A 19,938-nucleotide genomic window follows, 5' to 3' on the forward strand; every position below is an offset into this window, starting at 1 on the left:
AGACAAGAACTATAGAAGTGGTGTGGAGACATATGTCTTCCTTTTAGATTATGAGATGAGATGAATCTGACTATGCATTAAGAAAAAGATATTTCTTAGCATGTCTCAATTAGCCATATCAAGAGAGGAGCAGGCTCATACAAGCCACTTAGTTCTAGAGGCTCTTCTTGACCAGTAATCTCCTATTTTTAATATAATTGACTAGATGTGTATGACTCTCTTTCCTTATAAATATGTAGCGTGGGACCAGGCGCGGTGGCTCATGCCTGTAATCCTAGCACTTTGGGAGGCCGAGGCGGGTGGACTGCCTGAGCTCAGGAGTTTGAGACCAGCCTGAGCAACACGGTGAAACCCCGTCTCTACTAAAAATACAAAAAATTAGCCGGGTGTGGCGGCATGTGCCTGTAATCCTAACTACTTGGGAGGCTGAGACAGGAGAATTGCTTGAACCAGGGAGGTGGAGGTGGCAGTGAGCCGAGATCACGCCATTGCACTCCAGCCTGGGCAATAGAGCAGGACTCCGCTTCAAAAAAAAAAAAAAATATATATATATATATACACACACATATATATATGTAGAGTGACTCAGGAGGGTGTGACCTTTCTACCAGAGTCTATCTTTACCATCAGATATACTTGGCCTAAGCACAATTCTCTGTGGAATAACACAGGCTCAGGGAATTGGGTATGCTTCATTTATAATTTTTTTCCAAAAAACTCTATTTTAAATTTGTATCATATGACATTAGCAAAGTATGTGCCAGTGTCATCTCTACAGGACAGTTAAAAGCTGTACAGGCATATGCCCAGGATATTGGCAGTCATGTCCTGCTACATTAAGGAAATCCATCTATAGTAAGAGTCTAAAAGAGGAAAGCAAGGAGAAAGATTATCGACTGAATGCTGTATCCTCCCAAATGTATATGTTGAAACCCTATACTCCAATGTGATGGCATTAGGAAGTGGGGCCTTTGAGAGGTAATTAGGTTTAGATGAAGTGATGAGAATAAAGCCGCCATAACGTTAGCATTCTTATAAGCTTCCTCTCTCCATCATGTGAGGATCCAGTAAGAAGTTGACTATCTGAAAACCAGGAAGAGGGCCCTCATCAGACACTGAGTCAGCTGGCATCTTAATCTTGGACTTCTTAGCCTTCAGAACTGTAAGAAATAAATGTATGTTTTTAAGCCACCTAGTGCATGTTATTTTGTTATAGCAACCGGAGTTAAGACAAGAGGCAAAGTATAAAGGAGAAATAATGGCAAAGAAAAAAAGTCTTAAAAACCTAATTTGACTATTGTCTGTGGCCTGCATATAAGACAGTTCTTTACTGAACTCCATATGTGATGTGAGCCTATACATACCTTTATTTGATAAATTAGTTTGAGTGGATGTCTGCAAATAATCATGAGTAATACATGGGATTTAAAGCTTAGGACACATTTTTATAAAGGTACTTCCAAAACAATAATGATGCAATTTGTAAAATGGTTTACTGAACAAATGATGATGAATCTCAAATATTATTTTTCCTAACCATATGGCTTATTGGACAACAAATGAAGATCAAGGACACAATAATCCTTCATTTTACGTAACCATGTTCCATGTTATAACAACAGTCTGAAGTGCCAATAGATTTAATTATTGGATTTGAAGGGAGACAACGAGTGACAAACCACTTCAACTTCATTTAACATTTAAAACAGCAATTTTCATAGATAAATTGCCATGGAATAGGACAAACTTTTATTTAATGAACTGAGGTTTATATTCAGTGGTGAAACTCACAAAACTTGGAATCTGACCAATTCCTGAATTTCCACGATGCCAGTCCCACTCAGGGAGCAAAGCATTGCTGTTTTGAAGGAAGAAAAAAAATTTGGTTGAGCAGAGCCAGGGACCAAGTCTTCAGAACTTCACATTCACTTTCCAGCCTTTCAGAAAATAGTCTAGAAATCATGCCTTGTGTAGTTGAAAGTGAACGCTCCTTTGAAAGAAATACAAGCTGTGCACTGTCATCTAGTGCCCATCCAGATCTTACCTGCATGAGGTGAGGCTCATGATATTGCCCAAGCAACTGCAAATGTCGCCCTAAAATAACCAACACATCAGCTGGTGCTTCTTCTTCTTTCAGATAATGGCCTCTTCTAACTTGAGTTGCATTCCCAGAAAAATCACAAGTCAGTCCAACAATCCCCCTTGTAACTGTAGACAACCATCTGAGATTTCCTGGGGAAATATACAAATTATTACCCATATAAATTGTTGCCAGTTGTTACCAATATCCTCAACTTCAACTAAGTTCTAAAAACCACATAGGTTTTTAAGAATAATTCTATAATAATTTGTGTTGCTATTTTCCACAATTTACAATTTCAAACCTTTATGTCTCCCAAATTTCCAGCGTCCTCCATTGCTGTAAATCTCAGCTATTGGGTTGCCTCATACTTTAGAAAAAAAATAGAAGCCAAAAAACAGGAACTGGTCAATCTTGCCAAAAGCAAATACATCAATGTATTGCAGCTACAACTATCTTCTCCTATTTCCATTTCCATTATAATGATGAATTTATCTCTTTCTTAACAATAGCTGTTTCTCCATAAGCACTGAAAGGCATGATTACATACCACCTTTCTTATAAAATTAAACAAACGACAAATGCAAAACAGTAAAAAACTTTAAAAAAAAACTTAAAAGCAATAACCTTCTTCAATTATGTTCCTATCTCTCTACTTCATTTATTCTGGAGACAAACATCTAAATAGAATTCTTTAAATGCACTATGTTATTTTGTCTAATTTCTTACCTGCCATGTAATCAACTTTCCAATGTTTCAAATTGTTTTTCTTAGAAATAAAACTTTAAAGCCCAAATTGAAAGCCATTTGTATACTTTTCCCAATTTCATTCTTTCTCCACCATTCTCAGAGGCATCTATTATCCTGATATTTTGTGAATTATTTCCTGTTCATAATTTTTATATTTTTACTATATACCCACTGTATATACAAGCATATGATTTTTCATTTTTATATTATACATTTTCTTCATGTATTATATATTATACATAATTAATATAATTTAATTTAACTCTCACTCTATGAGTATATGTGCATATATATTCATGTTTATATATATATCTCACTATATGAGTATATATGTATATATATTTATTCATGTTTATATATGTATATATATCTCACTGTGAGTATATATATGTGTACATATATATTCATGTTTATATATGTATATATATCTCACTATATGAGTATCTATATATATATTAGTTTTATCCATGTTGGGGAGTCCCAGGACTACTCAGGTTACATTGATTCCATACATCCTTAGCTGGAATCATGACTTTTAAGTACTACATATATTCTAAAAATTCACAAATTTACCCTTCATTTCTGACATTTCCCTGAATTCCACAACAGTGTGCACAATTGCCTGCTTGACATCTCCCTTTGGATGTGCAATAAGCTTCTCAAGCTCAAATGCAATTCTGAAGTTCCAACGACCCTTTAAATCTCCTCTCTTCTCTACTTCCTATCTTTGTAAATGGTAATTCCATTCTTTCATTCATTCAAGTCAAACATCTTAGAATCATGGTGGTAGTTTTCCTTGAGTACTTTGTTGTTTTTTATTAATTACACTCATTTTCAATAGACTCCGTAGGGGTCTCTGTGATCTCATGACATAATTTTCTATCTGTTTTCTCCACTTCCATTAATGCCCAACTGCAAATCTTTTATCAACAAAGTCACTTTTAAAAAATATGTTCAATCATGCCACTTCCCTGCTTCTCACTACATCTGGGCCATGCCTCTCCAGCCTATCTGTGACCTTCTCTATGCTCAAGTCACAACAGCTTCTTCTATCATTCTCTAGACACAGAGACTTGACACAGATTTCCAGAGCAACAATAACTGCTCTTCCCTGCACCACCACTTGATTCTAGGAATTCTAATTGTCTATCTTCATATATCAGCTTAAATACTTAATTGATATTACCTTAAATCTACTGATGAGTTTCTGACCCATATTTTCCTTTACTTTGCTCTTTGGAGATAACTATTGTCTTTTTTTTTTTTTTTTTTTTTTTGAGACGGAGTCTCGCTCTGTCACCAGGCTGGAATGCAGTGGAGTGATCTCGGCTCATTGCAACCTCTGCTTCCTAGGTTCCAGCCATTCTCCTGCCTCAGCCTCCAGAGTAGCTGGGACTACAGGCGCGCGCCACCACGCCCAGCTAATTTTTGTATTTTTAGTAGAGACAGGGTTTCACCATGTCAGCCAGGATGGTCTCAATCTCTTGACCTTGTGATCTGCCTGCCTTGGGCTCCCAAAGTGCTGGGATTACAGGCCTGGCCCAATAATTGTCTTAAATTATGTTATTTGTCATTTCTATTTCTTAAGATTCCCACTTTTAGTTTTGTTTACTTTTGATTTAAGTCAATCTATTATTAAGATGCATCGTATAGTTTGTAGTTATATCTCATTCATTTTAAATTCTGGTAATCTTTCAGCTTGCCAATTTATAACAGTTTACTTGTATTTTTTAAGATAAGTTTTAGAGTTGTTTCCAGATTTTTGTTCTTGAAAACCATGAAGATACATATAAAAATGTTTCAGTCTACATGTGTGGTAGACAAAATTTTGGCTTTTGTAATTTGCTCCTTGGCGATACTTTCATAACTATATTACATGGCTAAAGGGCTTTGCAGTTGTAATTAAGGTTACCAATCAAATGACCTTAAATTAGAAAGATTATGCTATGTGGATGGGCTATGTGGACTATGTGGATGGGTTTAATATAATCAGAAGCACCATCAGAAGCAGGGATTTTTCTCATTCTGATAGCAGAAGAGGAAGTCAGAGATTTGAAGCACAAGAAAAATCCAGTGTGTACTTGTTGGCTTAAAGATGAAGTGGCAAGAAAACAGGGACTTTAGTCATACAACTCCAAGTAACTAAATTCTGAGAACAACCTGAATGAAATTGGAAGTGGAGTCTTAACCAGAGCATCTAGATAAAAGCCAAGGAGAGCAAATAATTTAATTTTGGTCCTGGGAGGACCCGAGTGGAGGACCCAGCAGAGCCACCTTGTACCTGGACCTCTGACTCACAAACCTGTGATATAATAAATGAGGGTTTTAAGTCACTAAATTTGTTGTAATATGTTTAAAAAGCAATAGAAAACTAATACAACACATCTAAGTGTTTCTCTTGAAGTGTAGTGGCTCTTTGGGTCCAGAGGGTACATCTGTGATTTTCACTAGTGAATTTCCAGTTTCCAGTGTATCTCCTGCTTCAGTTTGAACATTTCATATGTACTCGTGGACTAAATGAGTGAACACAAAACTGAAGTTTATAAAGCCTTGAAACTACAGAGCAGAATTGGGTACGCAATAGGAGGATAAATCAGATAAAAAGTAATTTAAAAAATTGATTGCATTATAAGAAACAGATAGTTAATTTGTGAAAATATAACATATCAAATAACAACTGTAAGTTATGTATTATCTTCAGTGCTCACTTTATATACACAAACCTGATTGCAAGAGCAGTTTATTAGAATTCAAAATATTTTCACAAGGAAATGATATTATAAGGGGACAATGAATTCTCAATATCACTTAAAAGCACCAAATTAACACATAGCTTAATTATGTCTATAAACAATAGATGACAGAAATAATGATCAAGTCATAATAATAGTAAAAGAGAAATAATGAGAAATCATAATAATAGTAAAAGCACATATCAACCAATGGCAGAAGTATGGTTGGAAAGTAAAGGTGAAAAAAAGATAAATGGCTATATTTGATACAAGTGAAAATGATGGTAGCTTCATATGGCAAAATGCTACAATAAAATAATAGACTTGTCACAATATGTTGTGTGGTTTAGATGAAGTGGCCAAGAGATTAGAGTCAAGGGCACCAATAACGCCTTTGCATTTCATTCAACCATCGTTGAAATAAGAGTAAATCTGACTTGTGACAGTTCCAATAGGTACATCTCAATGATTATTTGCCTAATGCTTAATGATTAATTAGATTAAAACAATGAAAGAAGAGAGATGTTAAGGTTTTTATGAATATTCATTAGGCAGTGAGGATACGATGAAGACTTGGAAAAATTCTTCGTCTTAAACTTATAATTAAAGAAAAAAAACAGATCATTCCCTATTCTGTTCCATACAAAGTAATCTACACAGCTTGATTTGTGCAAGAATAGTTTCACTGATTGTCTAAACGTGTCTTTAGAATTTTCCCATTATCTCCTCATTTTATAGTCTGCAAAATTTTCATCTGTTCTACATCCTTGCAGATCAGGTTCAATTTTTTTGTAGTAAGTGTAATTTTCTATGCTAATATACAATTATTTTCACAAACTGATCATACACCATTCTTTTTGTCTTCCTTTGGTTAGGCAGCCCATATTTCAATCTGGTGGTGGCTGAGTAGTTTTTGTTGACAAGACCACACTTCTTGCTACATGAACAATGGAGGCAGGATCTAAATCCAAATTTCCTTAAGGCTACTTTATTTGGTTAAGCTAACACTGAATTGTTGGCTAAGCTATAATTAAGCTAAGACTTAACTACTTAATTATTTTGTTTCAGCATGCTTTGTAGTACTATAAAAATGCTTTATTTATTTTCTCTTTATTTGCTTTATATATCCTATTTTGCATATAAGGTTTTATTTTGTAAACCACCTTTTCTGCATCATTAATCCAATGCAATATCACTGGAATGTAGCATTGCATATTTACATTTAAGAAGCTAAAACTTTATATTGTGCATACTTACATCACAATTAAAAATAATCTCAAATTCTATTTCTGAATTTATTCCACATTATATAACCATTTGTTTTCTTAAATATTAATCACAGTTTAACATACTATGTTATTTTCAATAAAATGTGGGTTTCAAATATATAGAAAAATGCAGCAGAAATTATGCATGTTTTTAAAACGTATATGAAGTTTTTGGGGGCAAAGGGTTATTTGTTCAAAACACAATTCTGAAAATTACTTTAAAAGCAATCAATTTCCTATATTATGGTTCATTAATTACTAATAACATTTCTCACACTTAAATGAAAATCTAAAACAAAACTTTGCATGGTTAAAAAAATAAGAAGGTTTTATATATGGAAAATTACTTAATGATATTTAAATCCGTTTAATTTTATATAATATATAAATGTTTGTGAAACATCCACAAAACCTAACTGAGCCTGTGCTTTATAAATATTTGTTGAATGAATATATGGGTGAATGTATTAACGAATCCAACTTACAGAAAATGGTCATTACTTAAGGGCAGTGCATACTTAGATCTGATAATTATAATGCAATTATAAATTATTGCAATAAGCATATGTTGATTATGTTGATAATCTTTAGAATAGTGCATATGCAAGCAAGCATTGGTTTTTGAGGCCATAACTATGTCTCTTTTGCTAGAGAAAAGTTTGGTGAACAATCCCTATAAAAGCACTTGTTTAATCAGTTTAATGCTATTAGAATTGAAAGAATACAAAGCAATGAATTTGAAACATTACTTAATCTGTCTTTTCTTTCCCTCTTGTGCAGTGGTTCAATAAAACCTGAAAGAAGTTATCTTGAAAGAGTAGATTAAACCAAATATCTACTATATTGGTAATCCTAGTAATTGGGACTATATATTAAAAAAGAAAAGTTGCTGCTATAAAAACATGTTTGAATTGTTAGAATCCCAAAAGTATTTACAATAGCATCCTCAAAAGAAGAGTAGTAGGGAAATTGCTCTTAGATGTTACTCAACTTCAAGAAGTCTTTTAAAATGATATTCATCTGAAAAACGAAAGCTAACTTCAAACTGTACTAGAAGCAACATGCTGAAAAATCAATTAGAAATGCATTCTAGAAATAAGGTAAGAGGTAATAGAATGAAATTTCTAGAAATTATCCTAGGTAGGTACTCATAACTTTGAGATTGGCACACATTCCTTAAACAGGATACAAAAGATCATTGATTATTAAAGAAAAACTGACAGATTAGATTTTATCAGATTTGAAAACTTTCATTTATTAAAATATACTTTTAAGAGATTCAAAAGGCAAGCTTCCAAAAAGGAGACAATATCTGTCATACAAATATCCAGTAAAGGATCCTTATTCAATAAATCTTACGAATAAATGATAAAACCAATTAACTTTCTTAAAAAATGAAAAACTTGAGTAGGCTTTTCACACATGAAAACAAGATAATCCTAGTGGCCAACAAGCATAGGAAACAGTGCTCAATGTAATAAAATATTAAGAAAATATAAATTAAAACCACAATGAGATACTGGTATATAGTCACCTAAATGAATACAACTTAATAAAATTCACAATACCAATTGGTGGCACATGAATGGATCGACAGCACTCTCATTCACTTGTGATGGTGATGGAAATTGTACAGTCAGTATGTAAAACCGTTATCAGTAGCTTCTATACCTAAATACATGCATATCTTATGACCAAGCAATTCAATTCATGCTTAGGCACCACATAGAAATTCATATATGTGTATAAAACATAGACATGTACAGAATGATCATTAAGAATAATTCACAATAATCCCCCTCAATAATAAAACAGGAAATAAACATATTATACAATATATTTATATAATGAACTATTATACAGCAATGAAATTGAAAAGAATACTATTTCTAGCAACAGTACATATCAATCTCATAGATTCATGCTGAGCAGAAGAATCTCACACACAAAATAGTACGTCCTATATAATTTCATGGTAAATGTCAAAATCAACTGAAATCAATCGAGTTGATAGAAGTCATAATAGCGACTACCTTTAAGGTATATGATGACTGAGGAAGAGGCACAGGAGAGGCTTTTGTGGTATAGATTATTTTCTATGCCATGCTCTTGGCACTGTTACCTGGTGTGCTCGCGTTATTAAAAAAATTACCAATTTGTAAACTTAATATTTATAACATTATTAGAAATATTTTGTACTTCGACAAACAGCTTATCTATGATCACTTCTATTAAATGGATAAAACTACTTCTTAGACTAGACGATTGATGCAACATTCAACTTGCTAATTAGTGTCCACATATCTGGTTATATTAACTAAAATTGTTACTGTATTTTAAAGTCATTACAGTTCATAAATCAGATAATTTGTACATCTTACCATCTTAATTTTGTCTCTTGGGTTATAATATTGCAAGATTTATACTTCAAGTTACTCAATTCCCTTTCAATTTTTTGTAAGAAATCAAGTTTTAATGGAGGTTTAATTAACGTGCTCTTGATTTAGATATTTATGAGTTATTTGGATTTGTAATATAAAGAAAAGTTCTATTAATTACCAAACCATTCTTTTGCACTTACTTATATAAGTTTATATTTTAAACTGATATGCCTTTTCATACCTTTAATAACAATAATACATTTATTGGTTATTTACGATGGGCCATGCACCATAAGTTAAACATTTTATCCAGTTAACTCATTTAAAACCCATGGGATTCTATTAGGTGGCATTATTATTTTGCTTTATATACAATAAGGAAACTATGATGTAAAGAAAAACCATGCCCAAGATTATAACATTTGCCAGGTGCTAGCGCTTGGGTTCAAAGCAAGCTGTCCCTGCAGAAAGTCACATGCCTAACCATTTAGCTTAATGCTAAGGAACTAGTCCTTAGAGGTATCTGCCCTACTTAATTCTAGAGATGGTAACAGTTAAAGATCAATTGTAGCATCTTGATGCTGTCTTTACATAGCTTTCTCCTTGTTTACTTAAGTGGTCTCAATTTGTTTCTTAGGCATTTAAGTGTTCAATTATGCTAATGCTGTTCCCCAGGGATTTGCTCTTCCCTCTCTCTGCTCTTTGTTTATGTGATCCCAGAGGCTTCCCTCATTGAAGAATGAGTCAAATTTTTCTCCCTGATGAATTAATCGTACTAAGTTGTCTTGGGCTGTATTCTCTGATATTGCTTTTTATTATAACAGAGATTCATGTATGAGTATTCCACTATTTTTGAAATTTTAACAGCTCTTTTCTACAGAGTTCTTATTACTTGATACAACTAGATGCAGAGAAGTACTGCCAAGTGTTGTTGACATATACTGATGGTTTCACTTTGTTTCTACAGATGTTGCTATAATGCTTAACCTAGTTATCTCTTTGGAGCAACAGATATGGTCAGTTTTTAGAAAACTGTATTACCATTTAAGAAGCATTTTGTTTCTAAGGTCTCAGAATAAGATTTATGCATTGTTTGTTTCCTGTAGTTTAGGCTGATGATGTTTGACTGGATTATGAAACAGATTTTAAATGTTGACTGTATTACACACTGCAGAGTTAGTGTCAGCCTTGGGTGTTTTGATTGCTTGCTTGTTTACATATCAGATATGTGCCATGTACTCAGTGATGGTACCACTCTCTACCTTTTATATGAGTGTAGTGCTAAGACTAGCAATAGAGAGAACATAGAGAGAACAAAGAAGCATGTTTTGTTTTGTTTGGAGTGGACACAGAATACCATCTATTGCAAAAAGTAAAACAATTACATATTTTGTTATCTTTCAAACATTTTATCTTACCCCTACTTCCATCCTACTTTAATTGTCAAAAATGTTGGTATGTCTTTTAAAACTGGAGGCAATTAGATTCTTACTATTAAAAAAAACTATTTTATGTCAATTAAAAATAAAATAAAACTTAAAAAAATTATTCTGTAAGTCTTCTTACTTATAAGTTTCTCATTTTTCCTGTGCCTCTATACCTAGAATATAACATCCTCAAAGATAGAAACTATACAATTTTTTTTCACGATTTTTAGTTTATTCTAATTTCTAATTCTGTCAGGTGGCAGATAATGTTAGTAATAGCATTCCTTAATTAACTTGGCAATTGCATAATACACCCTTGGGTGATGCCTTCTATAGTGAACACAATGACAGCTGTATGTATATCTGCAGCTACTTCCTTTCACCATGCCTTCAAGCCGTTTGATTTCTCATTTACCTGAATATTGGAGTGTCACATACTTCAAGCAATGAACCAGCAGATAAATCTACACTGCAGAGTGAGGGGCCCAACCACTAATTGAATCACAATTATGGGGAATGGGGAATAATTAGCAACATAACTCTGGGCAGTAAAGCAAACGGTTTGCATTAAAGCTGTCTCTTGGCAGGTGAACAGGTCTTAGCCTCTGGTTTAGGGTTATGAATAGTAAAGGTGGGTAAGGGATGGGAAGAACTCTTCAATTGAAGTGAGTTGCTTATTAAGAACCGTACTGATTGCTAATCCCAGTTTTGTAAGCTAGTTCTGATGGCAATTAGAAATAAACTACTTCATTCTTAACTGTAGGCAACTTTATTATTTTGCATAAAGAGCAAAAGAACATTATTTCAATTTATAAAAGAAAAAGACTGAGGAAGCAGGCCAATAATACAGTCAATATGTAAGCAAAGGAAACATGTTTGGAAGAGTAAAGGCCTGAAAGGGGCAGGGGAATTTGTGGTCTGGAAAAATCAGAAGCTCAGTTATCAGAATAGGGTATGAATTGAGAGTCAGATCACAATAAGGCTATGCTGATATTCCCTACGTATTAGCTATAGCTCCTCAAATAGCTCGCAAATAATAGTCAGAACTGACACCACAAAGGGGCAGGACCAGGCCTGCATACTAAGGCCATGTGATTTCAGCTCTGGAGAAATCGATTCAGAGACCGGAAAAATAGACAGAGCTGAAAGATGGGAAAAAGGACTAGTTTTATTTTTTTCCAAAGGACATTTAATTTCCCAAAGTTGTATCAATTCCAAGAAGAAAATCTTGGACTTAGAGAAAAATAAAGTTTAGAAGTTGTCCACAGATTTATTTTATCATTGATATCAACCTCATTATTTAGCTAGATGAAAGGTTGCTGTACTGTTTCTTGCCCATTGACTTATGTATCTGGGACTGATTTTAATATCAGGGTGAATTCAAGTCAATGCTTTACAACCAATATCTTTAACATCTTCTGATCATTTTTGCTTTTCATTCTGAAATCCAATGGTGCATTTTATTCATAAATTCTTCATCACTAGAAATTTTCTAGAATAAGGAGTGATGGTAATCCCAAACTTACATAACGTGGCATTGCAAATTTTGTCATATTACCTGGGACTAGATCCTCTATGTTTCAAGGATTTTGCTGTGAAGCTATACTTATGGGACATTCTCTACATAATTTGATTTTACCACTTTCAACATTTTGAACGCTTTCTTAATCTAACACTTTCTTAATCTAACAAACAGTACAATATTTGAGATGCTAACTTCATAAAAATCTTCAGGTTTCCTGTATGAAGGACTGGTACAATTAATAATTTTGCTTAATTTATAGCATTTAATTATATCAATGAATATAATCTAATTCTTGCTTTATTATTTCTATTCATTATGTAATCATTGACAATAATTTAACAAGTGTAATGTTTCATATTCCTCTTATAAGTTTAATTACCTGACAGATCTGCACCTCCCAATTTCACTAAATTAAACAAACAAGAATGTGACCTTCTGCAGCAGTGTCAAAACCATAGGTTTTGAAGAGCAACACTCTTAACTTCATTGTCACATTCAATTAATTTCTGAATTATACCAAATTGATTGAAAAATAATAGAAATTTAATAAATAATTTTACCCTTGTTAACAAAAATATATTCTGAAGTACACTTACTGAATACATATTGTTTTACATATCAGCAGTTTATAATTGAGTTCATCAGCAGAAATTTGATACATGCCACAAATGTAAATTTTATTAAGAATGGCGAATATTACATTAAAAAGTTTTACATGGAATTAATAAATACTTGGTAATTCTAAATCAGGGAATGCACCAAATTTAAATAATTGTGTGATTCTGAATAAATATTAAATTTGTATCTATCAAAACAGTGCCTTTTATTGCAGTAATTTAAGTAATTGGAATTGCCTCGAGAGTATTTTAATCAACCTCTGGTATACATTATTGCCATGTCAGAAAGATGTGTTTAAAGTAGCTACAAACAAAGTTTATACTCATGGTCTGGCTGCCTAGCACTAGTGTAGTCAAATAAGGGTAAACAAAATGTACGTGTGTTCCTGGGAAGAGACCTCTTTAAATGCTTCTCTAATGAAAGAGGTTCTAACTATAAGGCTTGAGAAGAAATGAGCTGCATATCTAAAAGTCATTTACTTTTGCCTTTTGTATACCTCATTCAAATGATCTCTTGTTTTATAGACATAATCATAGATAGTTTGTCAATTGGTATATCCTCACTGCAGTCTAGTTACCAACTGTGGACATTTCGGTTTTTCAATGAATGTGAGTTTCTCATTAATAGTGATGCTGATTGCTAACCCTAGTTTTGTAAGCTAGTTCTGATAGCAATTAGAAATAAACTACTTCATGCCTTAACTATAGGCAATCAGAACACTGAAAAATTCTGACTGATGAAATCAGTTTATTGACTGATTAGTCTGAATATAATTCAAGGATTTACATTTACAACAGCACAGGTTGCAGTAACCATAGTCCCAGTGAAGTAATAGTGTAACTGGTTTATATTTTGTATAGTACACACATAAGTAAACAAAATTCTTCAAATAAAATGCTTCTGAGACATATAGTTCTACTTCTCAAAAAGATAGAAATGTACATTACTACATTACTTTGGTTTCCACAAGTGTATGGCAGATGCACCTGATAGCAATAAGTTAAGCATACTCTGAGAATAACACTATGGTCTAAAAAGAATGTGTGTTCAGAGTTCCGAGCTAAGAAATCTGGGAGTGGCCAACCTGGAGACTTATTCCTTATGTATGAGGAATGAACCCTGGTCCATTACATGGAATGCAGGCCACACAGGGGATCAATACCCTTTCTTTTGGATTAAATGAAGCTTGTCAGGTGGAGGTTGCTAGGGGGAGGGTGCTATGTGAAAATGCTATATAAACTGCATGCGTTTTACAAGCAATTGTGGTTCTTCTGTCCAGCCTGCCACCACTGGATCATCAATAAACCCAATTTTTTTTTTTTTTTTTTGGCTGGCTCTGGGTCTCTTCATCTTCTGGGACACCGTACCATCCCTAATGAAGTCAATAGGGATCAGCACAACAACTAGCATGCCAGCCAGAGGTAGAGAAAACACTATAAGTGGTGAAACAATGGGATCCATGAGATCAGAGAAGAGGAAATCCACGGAGGAAATCTTGGGCAGGCCATCCATGTTTAGGTGGAGCATGATAGCCACTGTCCTTGATGGATGGGGCCTACCATGTGAGTTCAAGGATGCCCTGAAAATGCTGAAGGGTCCAGAAGAGCCATTGCAGGGGTAGGATCTAAGTGAAAGTTGGATGTCCGAGCTGTGGCAACCATGGTTGGATGGCCACTTCTGACTGCACACTGAGCAGCCACTGAGGCTGAGCTCACAGCATAGGTGAGAGTTCCTCAGTGACAGGATGAACTGTGACTAGAAAGAGATGCCTGATTAGCCCAGGTTGAAACATTGGAGACTTTACTGTCTCACCTGTGGGCATAGGATGACAAAATAGAGACCCTGGTTTGTTAGGTAACCCTTTAAAGGGTTGCTGACTCCCATGCCAATGGGTTAGAGCTATCATGACTGAATCGTCTTGGGATCCTAGGTCTTGAGACCCAATGGAGAGCCCTAGTGGGGACGAGAATGAGGAAAGGGATGAAACCTAGAGGTTCCCATCCTGTCTTCCCACCCCATAGTCACTTCTATGATGGGAGTAGCCCTGCAAAGCATACCCCCACCTAAAAGATGACGGCACTCCACAATGTGGGACTATACTGCTGTGGAATTGGTAGAGCTGGGAAATAGGTTCAGGCAGAAGGGGAGATAGTCAATTGCAGAGTGGTTTCTCCATCTATGGGACATGGGAGCAGAGGGTATAATACCCTCCAGACTCAAGATGAGTAAAATGGCACAAATCACCCAGCCCTGAGGCAGCACCCTTATGATGTTAATAATTAGGATTGGGCCATCCCCTTCCTTAGCTGGATGATTGCAGGCTACAATGCAGCCTGGCCAAAAGAGGAAGACATTCCCATGTCTGATGCTGTATTACAGTAATGATGAAAGATGAAATGAAAGATGAATGACGACGAAAGATGCTGTCTTACAGTAAGCACTCAGCCAATGGTGTATCACAGTAGTGTGTATCCTGAGCCCCTTGATAAGACAGCCAATGTCTCAGGTGGCCCAAGCGGCTTCCAACTTAGGGGAAACAGAGAAGCTGCATAAGCAAGAGATGTGTACTGCTGGAATGAAAGACAAGGGAGCCAAAGGAAAGGATATGGCCAAAAGGCCCATTAGTGTCACCTGCTGACAAATATCATGCAACCTGGTAGTGGCAGGGACACCTAGGGTGGAAATAAATAAACAACCTAATGCTTTTCTAGTTGGATTGTGGCAGAAGCTCAAGCCAGAACAGTGCTTCACTAAGGAGCCTCAGGTTCACTACACACTGCCCTTTCTGCAGAGGGATGGCAGATGCCAACCCCTTTAGACTAGGATGTAGGCTAAGACCTGGGAATCTCCTTAAGAGCAATGGTGGTCAGGGTGTCCAGAGACCAGAGGCCACATGTAGAACTAACTGTATATTAGTTACCTAAGAATAAACAAACTGTGCATGCCCTAGTAGACACTGCAGCCTAATGCACTCTCATATATGATAATATTCATCTGTTCCGAAGGCCTATAACAGCAATAGATGGTTTTAGAAAGGGGGCCATGAAAGTCAGATGGGTTGAACCAGTAGTACTAGTTGGGAGACTGCCACCAAAACTCAATATAGTATACATTGCTCCCATCCCAGAATGCATCTTGGGAAAGGATATCTTATCAGGCTTGACCCTCCAAACAACTACTGAGAAACTCTCTAGGAGTTAGGGTGGTGAAGCAAGTGGTGAAGTGATGAGGGGAACTCAAAACGGACACCAACGGTACAGTTGCCAGCCCTTCAGGGAGTAGCAGTGGGGTGTGGGCATGATGAAATCACAGGAACTTTTAAGGAGCTAGGTAGGCATTATAAGGTCAATGCACAGCCCATACAACAGCCCTGTAAAATCAGTGTGGAAGCCTGATGGGACATGGAGAATGACAGTAGGTTATTGGGAATTAAATAAAGTGGTACACCAATGTATGCAGCTGTTAGCAATATCACCTCCCTTCTGATGAGGGTAGAAGCAGTGCTTGGCACACACCATTTTGTTATCAATTTAGCTAAAGCCTTCTTCAGCATCCTTAATGCCCTAAAGAGTCAAGACTAATTTGCATTCACCTGGGAAGGAGAAAAACGAACCATTATCATCTTGCCCTGGGGATATTTGCATAGCCCCGCCATCTGCAATGGCCCAGTAGCTGCAGACCTCAGTGGATGGACTGCCCTGAAGTGGGCACAGGTTTTCCATTACATTGATGACATCATGCTAACTTCTGAGTCTTTTTCCAGCTTACAAACTGCAACCCCCAGTTTTCTGTGCCACTTGGCAAAAGAGTATGGGCAGTCAGTGCAAAGTCCAGAGTCCAGGTTTATCAGTTAAATGCTCGGGTGTCATCTTTTCGGGTAAGACTAGTCACTCAGTCTGTGTTTATAGATAAGATGCAGGCCTATTCATGTCCTACCATACTGAAGTAGTTGTAGACCTTCTTAGCCCTTATAGAGCATTGTCAACCTTTTATTTCCATCTGGCCCAACTCCTTAGGACCTCATACAACTTAGTCAAGAAGAGGGCTATGATGGTTAATACAGTGTCAACTTGATTGGATTGGAGGATGCAAAATATTGTTCCTGGGTGTGTCTGTGAGGGTGTTGCCAAAGGAGATTAACATTTGAGTCAGTGGACTGGGAGAGCCAGACCCACCCTCAATGTGGGTGGGTACCATCTAATCAACTGCCAACATGGATAGAATAAAGCAGACTTGCTGAGTCTTCTGGCCTTCACCTTTCTCCCTTGCTGGATGCTTCCTGCCCTCAAACATCAGACTCCAAGTTCCTCAGCTTTTGCACTCTTGGAATACCAGTGGTTTGCCAGGGGCTCTTGGGCCTTTGGCCACAGACTGAAGGCTGCACTGTTAGCTTCCCTACTTTTGAGGTTTGGGGACCCGGAATGATCCACCACTGGCTTCTTTGTTCCTTAACTTGCAGACAGCCTATCATCAGACTTTACCTTATGATCATGTGAGTCAATTGTCCTTAATAAACTCCCTTTCATATATACATATATCCCACTAGTTCTGTCCCTCTAGAGAACCCTGACTAATACAAGGGCCCACAGTGATTGGTCTACAAAAGAGAATGAAGCCTTTGAACAAGATAAAGACACAGTGAAATAAATACAAGTCTTAGGAGTTCTACGGCAGTGACAGCCTTGTTAACTGGCAAGTTACCCTGAGGGGCTTGGGTAGGGCCTATGGAAGAGGCAAGGACATCAAAGTGTGCCTCTAGGATTCTGATCCCAATTATGGGAGGAGCTGAAGTTAGATATAGTGTCATAAAGCAACAATTATGTGCTACCCAGTATACCTTTCAAGTGGAGGACATTACAAAGGGGGCCCTGGTGCACCTGGTACCCCATAGCAGGTTGGCTAAAGGATACCTTTCAGAAACCAAAGTCTGGGAAACAGACACAGACTGTGGCCAAATGGCATGCATACCTGCAAGACAGGAGCATGTTAACTAATAGCCTCTTGAGCACAGAGCTTGTTTTGGTACTTGGTCCTGTCCCCTGTGTGACAACTAACTGAAGGGCAGTCTTTGATTGAAACCACTGAACATCGACAGATTTCCTCCTTTGTACAGCAGGTGGGGTGGGGGTAAATAGGGCCCAGTTCCTGACCAGGCCTGGTATGCAGATGGCTCATCATGAAGCAGTCCTTGCTCTTGGACAGCCATGGTCACCTACCTGTCCAGTAATAGGATCTGGCTTGATACAGGTAAAGGACATAGTAGCCAATGGGCTGAGCTGGAAGTGGCCTGGATGGTCTTCTTCTATGAGCCAGACCCAATAGTCCTATGTATTGATAGTTGGGCCATCTTTAAAGGACTCATGATGTGGCTACTACAACGGGAAGCAAAGGATTGGACAACAGCGGGCCACCCACTTTGAGGCACTGACATGTGGAAGGACATGCATTCAGGGGATGCATACAATGGTGTGCCTTATGGATACCCACACTACATCTACACCACCTGGAAATCAACAGGCAGATGAAGTAGCCTGTGTTCATGTCCTTGTGGAAGCCGCCACAGAAGATGTAGCTCACTGGCTGCATATAAAGACAGGACATCAGGGACAATGTACCCTTTAGGCTATAGTAAAGAATCAGGGCCTGCCACTATGATATAAAGACATAGCGCACATCTGTTAGCAATGTCCTGCCTGTGTGCAGGAACTCCCCAGGCCCTTGCAGCATGATACTGGACAGAATGCCAGGGGCCGGGGCCCAGTGAAATGTTGGCAGGTAGGCAACACAGGACAATTGCCTCTATCTGATGGCTGCCACTATGATTTGACTTGTGCAGACACATGCACGGGGCAACTGCAGGCATATTCTGGCAAGCATGCTGCCCAGAAATCCACAAAAGGACTAGAGCTGCTGTGCACAGCCTACAGTGTCCACACTGATATCAACAGTGACCAGTACAGGAATAGGCAGAGGTCCTGGATATCCACTGGCATTTCCACCTGCCATACAACCCTACATCAGCGGGGCTAATTGAACAGATGAATGGACTGTTGAAGCAACAGCTCTGGCAGGAGACACACTCTCTGGCTCTGCAGACATGCTGCTTACCAGCAGCCATCCACACCCTGAATAAACAAGTTCTCTTATCAACCCAGCACATATACTCTTCTAATGCAAGGGCCTGATACCACCATAAGGATCCAGGTAGAAAGTATAAGGGACAGTACACCTTTACCCTAAGCTGGTACTTTCGGTAACCTGCTATTGCCCTTGCCACAGGACCTACCCACTGGGGAACACAATAGTATGTGGCCCTGGAAATGGCAAATCAGCCCCCAATAGTTCAGCTTTTCTGCTCCATGGGAGGAAGGGCCTAGAAAACCATATAAAGGTCACACCTATTTTACACCCTACTCTCCCTTGTACTTTTAAAATAATGAATTCTTGTCCTCCCTTGTGCAAAGAGACAATCATTTTATAATGGAACATTTTAACTACCCCATTGTCTTACTCTGGTCTTTTGTAATGCATCATGGATGGGGAGGGGAGGTAATCTATTTGGTATTATAAATCAGACACCAGGACACTGCCAGGGGTGGTGATCTCTCAGAATGTCCATAAATGGTGTGCAGCAAACCTTTTCATCAACTGGGTGCAGATGGTGGTCTCTCTCCAGAATAAAACAGCCTGTTGGGTCTGCGAGGAGCTGCCTCTCTCTTCCACTATGGGCCTGCCATGGCACATCCAAGCAGCTAACCTGAGTATCTGAAGCCTCTTCTATATGTGGTATAATGACCCTCACTTGTTTCTCTTTAGCAACAACAGCACCTCATGCAGTGAATTCCCCACCATTAAGGAGATGAGACCACATATTTTCCACATAGATTGGGAGAAAATTAATGTTATCCCCACTGTGTGGTAGGCTGTATACGATGAGCTAGGGTAAATGATGGCAGTGCAGACACAGGTAGTGAGTTGTGCACCCTTGTTTGCAAAATTGTATGGCTTTGGACACCTTAAGTGCTGCCCAGGGTGAAACCTGCGCATTAATTAAAACTGAAAGTTGTGTATATATCCCTGATTACTTTCACAACGTAACCCAGGCCATGCAGGCCTTAGGTACCCATATTTCTGTTATAGAATCTCTGTCTTACAAC

The 19,938-nt window shown here is 37.3% G+C and overlaps 1 long non-coding RNA gene across 2 annotated transcripts in view; it reads right to left on the bottom strand.

The window, feature by feature from the left end:
* LOC134731091 (uncharacterized) overlaps positions 1-19,938 on the bottom strand; it is a 480,758-nt gene that overhangs the window by 194,782 nt on the left and 266,038 nt on the right. For both annotated transcript variants that reach the window (XR_010113162.1, XR_010113161.1), the window contains exon 3: positions 2,045-2,232. This is a non-coding gene — a long non-coding RNA (uncharacterized LOC134731091). The remainder of the gene's footprint in view (positions 1-2,044; positions 2,233-19,938) is intronic.

Source organism: Pan paniscus, chromosome 1, assembly GCF_029289425.2.
Source record: "Pan paniscus chromosome 1, NHGRI_mPanPan1-v2.0_pri, whole genome shotgun sequence".
Taxonomy (NCBI): Eukaryota; Metazoa; Chordata; class Mammalia; order Primates; family Hominidae; genus Pan; species Pan paniscus.